This window comes from Primulina eburnea, chromosome 15, assembly GCF_022965805.1.
Source record: "Primulina eburnea isolate SZY01 chromosome 15, ASM2296580v1, whole genome shotgun sequence".
Taxonomy (NCBI): Eukaryota; Viridiplantae; Streptophyta; class Magnoliopsida; order Lamiales; family Gesneriaceae; genus Primulina; species Primulina eburnea.
In genome coordinates, this window is record NC_133115.1 from 9,303,439 (window position 1) to 9,310,024 (window position 6,586).

General features: G+C 37.5%; 1 non-coding gene across 1 annotated transcript; it reads right to left on the reverse strand.

Moving 5' to 3' along the window:
• Positions 1 to 1,107: 1,107 nt before the first annotated feature.
• On the reverse strand, positions 1,108 to 1,240 carry LOC140815802 (small nucleolar RNA Z247). Its single transcript, XR_012114447.1, has one exon. It is a non-coding gene; the product is annotated as a small nucleolar RNA Z247 (small nucleolar RNA).
• Between the last annotated feature and the right edge of the window lie 5,346 nt (positions 1,241 to 6,586).

Sequence of the window (6,586 nt, forward strand, 5' to 3'; positions counted from 1 at the left end):
TGAAGTGATTTTATACTAGTGCTTTGAAACGAATAAAGACATCATATACATGAGATTTCTTCTTTAAGGGATAATACCAGACATAACGTGTAAAATGATCAACAAAAATAGCATAATATTTGAAGTAATCCACAAAATAAACGAGGAAGGTCCAAACATCTGAAAATATGATTTGTAAAAGGTGAGATGAAGTAAGTGTATATGTTGAAAAGGGAAGCTTACGACTTTTATTAATTTAAAAAGAATTACAATGAGATTTTTGTAACATAGAGTGAGGTAAGGAAAATGCTGACATAATATGTTGAAGAATGGGTGATGATGGATGACCTAATCTAGAGCGCCATTCAGAGGAAGTGGTCTTGATGCTGGAAAAGACAACAAGTGGAGAAGACAGTGTCAGATAGGAAGTTGGCCACTCATAAATGCCATATTTAGTGTTTCCCATCAAAAGGATTGCCCTCGTGCTTAGATCCTTAACATGAAAAACAGATGGTAAGAAATCAATAGAAACGTGATTGGTATTGCAAAATTGATATATAGAAACAAGGTTCTTTTTCATGTTAGGCACGCATAGAATATTATGTAAATTAAAGGTGCGAGAATGAGTAGGAAGAATGGTGGAACCAGTGTGGGTAATGGTAAAACCTGAGCCGTCACCGATCCTAACATCGTCAGACCCTGCATAAAGAGTGTGAAGTGAAAGATTATTCAAATATGTGGTGACATAGTGCGATGCCCCACTATCAAGTAGCCATGTGGGGGTGTCGGTGGTCTCGAGAGAAGCAAAATGTGCAGGTGGTTTCCAAGGAGAAGCATGACGTGGAGCCTGTGGTTGTGGTGCCAATGGAGCAGAAGGAGATTGATTTTTGACGAGTCGATAAAGGGAGCAACGTTTGACAGTGTGTTCTTGAGCACCATATCCTTCGCAATATCAAATATATGGACGTGGTGAATGACGGTCGTTACGCGGAGCATTGGACAATTGTCCTTGATTATGAAGAGCGGGTGTGGAAGGACTCCAAGGTCAATTGTTACGTTGATTGGCAGGGTTTGCGGTAGCCGGAAAGAATGACGGCGGTGTGCTGGATTGTTGGAGAGACGCCTCCTTGTTGATAAGTTTTTCATGGATTTCATCAAAGGAGATAGGTGTGTCACGGGCATTAACCGCATCAACAGTGCCTTTGTATTCTTCACCAAGGCCATCAAGGATTTTATCAATGAGATCTTCTTCATCAACGGGTTTACCAAGAAGAGAAAGTTCATCAGCCCTATTATTAATAAATTCCATATAGTTAAAGATCGTTTTGGACCCTTTGACACAATTCTTCAATTGGTCCTTAATCTGTTTGACGTGACCACGGCTTGGTTTGGAATAAGTATTAGCCAAGGTGGCCCAAGCCTCCTGAGCGGTGGTGCAATGGGCAACAAGAGGTTGAATGGGTAGAGAAACTACACCAAGGAGTGCACTGAAAATAAGATGGTCCTGGCGTTTCCATATTGCGTATGCTGGATTTGGGGCTGACTGACCACTCACGTAATATTTGGTGTAGGATTGGGATGAAAAACATTTAGAAAGCCATGAAGATCATATCCTTCTAATAGGCTTTTGATTTGGAGGCTCCACGTGCTGTAGCTGCTGGTGGTCAATTTTGTGTAGTTTGGGGATAACGAAAAATGGATTGATAAGGAGAGAAAATGGAGAGTGTGGGTGTGGGCATGCGATTAATGAGATACACAGTGGTGGCAAAGGCGTAGTTCCAATATATGAGGGGAAGGGAGGCGTGAGTAAGTAGAGAAAGGCAAGTTTCAACTATATGTCTATGTCAACGTTCAGAAAAACCATTGTGTTCAGGTGTATGTATGGGGGAGGTGAGATAAGAAATTCCATGAAGGGATAAGAATTGATCTAATGCTTAATATTCTCCACCATTGTCAGAGTAGAGAGTGACAATGAAGTGTTTGAAGTGATTTTCTACTAGTGCTTTGAAACGAATAAAGACATCATATACATGAGATTTCTTCTTTAAGGGATAATACCAAACATAACGTGTAAAATGGTCAACAAAAATAGCATAATATTTGAAGTAATCCACAAAATAAACGAGGAAGGTCCAAACATCTGAAAATATGATTTGTAAAAGGTGAGATGAAATAAGTGTATATGTAGAAAAGGGAAGCTTACGACTTTTATTAATTAAAAAAGAATTACAATGAGGTATTTTTTGTGAAACACTCAGCAAGTGACTGACGATCTAATACCAAAATAAAAAATTATGTATGTACATATCTTTAAGGGAATTACGTTGCAAAATATAAGTCGAAACAAAGTATACATAATTCGGAACATAGCTCATATCAGACCGGATATCCAAATCACAATGTATCAAAATTATATTTTAACATATCTTATTAGAATCGAATTTTATCATTACCATATATAGGCAAATCCTATGACCATGGGTTATCCTGATTTTGGACTCCTTCTGGTTTTCCTATAAACGAGATCTCTCTAGGGTTTTTTCCCGCATCCAGACACTATATGGGGCCTTTTCCCATGGAAAGACTCCTTCTGTAGCATTTTACCTCACAAAATTTCCCTCGAATCAAATGGATGTAACACATTGGTAACAAAAGAACTTATCGAACTGGAACAAAACTTACGCATCGAATTGTTACGGAACATAGCAAAAGATGCATGACAAAACATGAAGTAATACAAAATGAGGTAAAACATAAAGTAATTTATCAAATTTTAACACAAATATTATTTAAAACATATCTAAGCTCACTTGCCCTTGGTTCAAACGTGCAGTTCAAACTTTATCAAACCTTGGCAGAACTTGGACAAAACTCGGATGAGATTCGAACAGTACCTCGAGTTGTTATTTGGACGTGATCTATGGGAAGAGTAAGGCCTTAAAATGTTAGCTAGTTTATGTACGAATTCGGCTAGAAACACACGAACACGACAGTTCGTGGTAGGCTCGATCTTAACTCGAATGTGACCCAATTTTCTTCGACGCTTCTTGGCTCAAGCAGGATTACACAACCTAGTAGAATGCTGCCTTGTTTTTGTGTGGTTGTTGTTCAAAAATACAGTAGGAAGTACTCAGACCTAGCAGCACTTGGTGCTCGATTTTTTTTTTTGTGTGAGTCTATGGTAACATTCAAGTTACGATTGAGAACTTCTGGGAAGCAACCACACAACAACTAAGGTAACATTCTGCCCGATTGTGTAGTTTCATGCAAAAAATTAATTTTTGGGGCAGCAACCACACCCCTAACCCACGTTTCTCCAAAATCCCAAAACACCCTCGAGCCACCTTGGACCGCGACTGCACCAGCATTCCTGGACCCTTCCTGACCCAACCTGACCTAGCGCACTTGCCCCGGCCCTAAGTCGAGCCACGCACACCCATACGCGAGAGACCCTCAATCGATCCCTTCCTTCATGGCTTGCGGTTTCCTCCCTAATTTGACCAGTGGAGTCCAGCCATTCCAGGACTCTTCCTAGCCCCTCAACACAGCCCACAGTCCACCGAAGGAGATCAGGGACTGTTTTGTTTCTTACAACACGCGATAATAAAATATATGTTGTATATGTAAATCCTAGATGTGAAAATCTGCCCTCCTAGCCTAGCCGTGAGTCCCAAGCAAATCCACCAAACCCTAGCCTCTATCCCTAAACCATGCATGGCTCCTCTTGATCATGTCCAGCCCTCATATCGTCCCTTAAACGAGACTTTTCTTAGCCCTTTAACGTCTTATATTGGCAGCATACCCATTATAAATCATAATGCGATTCATATTTGTGTAAGAACATCGAAACTTTGAAAAAATGTACGTCTAACATTAAATAATTTGATCTAAATAATTTTTCAGGCTTCATAAAATCATGCATAATATGATTTGAATGGAGCAAAAAGAAGGTTTAGAAACGTGCATTTGTGTTAAAAACGCTCGAATATTCAATCCTCGGCATGGGTTGTGAAGAAACGGACGACGAAAATCCTTGAATTTTTGCCCTCAAATTTTCGAAATTTAGTATGTGTGTGTTGTATGTGATTTTCGGCTCCTAGGAGTCTTCAAGAGCCCTAGTTTTGATTTTATATAGTTTTTGAAAATCGTGTTATAAAAGTTAAGGTTTTAGGCTTTAAGTTTAGGAATAATTAGACCCAAAAATCTTAGATAAATTAAGCCCATTAAGACCTATTTAATTGTAAAATAAAATTTTACAAAAATTTGTTCTAAAAAATAATAACTTTCGGGCCTTTAAAAGTCCTTCTTTTGGCTAAAATTGGCCTCTCGGATAAACTAGGGCTCGACTCGTAAAATAATTTGGACTCCATCATTTTTGGAAAATTTTAATCATATTTAGTCATATTATCGAGCCTTAAAAACATTTATCGAAAAATATTTTCATCTTGGTCATCTCCGGTCTCCTTTTCCCAACTTATTATCGAATATCCGATTAACATCTTTAGTTTCATGAAACCATGCAAATCTATGTAGTATTTAAGCATTTAAATCAATTAAATAAAGAAATTAAGAAATTTAAATAATTTGCATGTATTTGGTTTACGTGGGCTGATTTTTAGGCAATACACTCGGTCTCCTCAAGTTCACCTACTTGCAATGGAGAACAGTTATTAAGAAATATATCTTTTTTTAAAAAAAATTAATTAAATTAATCACTTCAAATTTTATCAAGTAAAAACATTGTACAATATGTCATTCTAGATCTTTTACCTCCCACATTGTTTCTCCCACGATGATGCTTGGTCCATCTCATTTCTTATGGGTGTCTTGCCGTTTCTACCAGCCTGCCTCCCTTTCTCGATGAACGGTATTGTATTGTGATTGGAATGTAGGTTCATCCCAATATTGTTCATCATGAACATGGTAGAATCTTTCATCGTATGTGTTCACATAATGGCTCAGTGTAAACCATGTTTACTAGCTGTGCAGGATCTAATCCAAACCATTTTGCTTCACAAATAACATGTTAACAAGGAATTCCAAATATTGTCAATTTGTCACATGTGCAATCACGTGTAGAAATGTTAACGACTTGTAGGTGATATTGGCGACCTGGTATTGCTCATGTCAACAACGGATGTTGTTAGATCCCTTAGGTCAAATTTTACTACTGGACGTTCAAATGAATTTTTGACCACATATCAAATTTTGAGTATGCATAATCAGTGCATGGTTGATTTTTTCCATCATTTTTTGACTTCTTGTTCGGCGTTAAATGAAATAGTGCACGCTTCACTGTAAGGTGAACTCCACTATTGCATTTATAAGGAGACGTAGAGCCCCCTTCAATACATCATTAATACAATCAAACATGTTCGTCGTCATTATCCCTCGTCTCCATCCACCATAATGGGCCAATGACCATTTTTCTTTTTGGATGTTTGACAATTAAGCAAAAGATGCTACATTTTTTGTTTTTATTACTTACATTGTGGCATTAAATTTTCCAATTGGTGTTGCGTCCCTGCTTCCTAACACAAGCCCTTCAAATGAATGTTTTTGAATTTGTTGTTGAGATTAGAGCAGCATGCCTCAAACAAAAACGATAGAGACCGCGAGAAGGTTTGAAGTCAGTGAGACTTACATTGCACTTGTTATACCACATATTTATCAAATATAAGGCACACACCTCTGCAACCTATTGTAACACGTCGTGCAAGGAACCAATGCAAAGACTCGTAATTTTCTTCATCAACAAGCATAAATTCTAGAGGCAACACTTGGTTATTGGTATCCAAAGTTACTGCTATGAGTAGTTTGTGCTTATACTTGGTGTACATATGTGTACCATCTACACTGATTATATTGCGACAATGTCGAAAACCATCTATACATGGTTTGAAGGCAAAAAATACAAAGTTCAAAATTTTAAGTGGATGGTCGTACAATTGAAAGCGCTACCACTCTATAATAGTTTTTGGATTTTACTTTCATAGAGAACCCATATATTTAGGAAGCAAAGATATAGGGCTTTCTCATGTGCCATAAACGATCTCCACCGCATGCTTCAAACTCTGTCATGTCTTAGCATACAGTATATCATACCTATATTTTGATTTTATAATCTCTTGCACATACTTGATCTTGTATGCAGGATCACACAACGCACGATTCCCAAAAATGTGTTGGCTATTATGTTGACGTCAAGGTTGTAGTGATCTATACCCTCTTGGTTAGATGTGCATGTATGATCATCACCATAATTTGTGATCATGAAATATCATAATTTTTGTTTCAATGATGCTCGAATTCCCCACCTATAATTGTCATCTTTGGACCAGTTCTTGCATTTGACCTTCTAAATTGTTGGGGAATTTTGGACAACGATATGTTCACATCTCAAAACTCGAAATGAAAAATCCTTTACGGAATCAAGTAAATAATTTTTTTCCCTTAAAACCCATTTTCACGATGCAAAAGGAAAACCAAATGAATCTAGAATTTTTTCAACATATACTTCATTGAAAAATTGAGGAATTTCACATAATTGTTTCTCCGGTGCATTAGGAAAGTTCTGTATAAGTGTTTCTCCAGATATTGGGACACG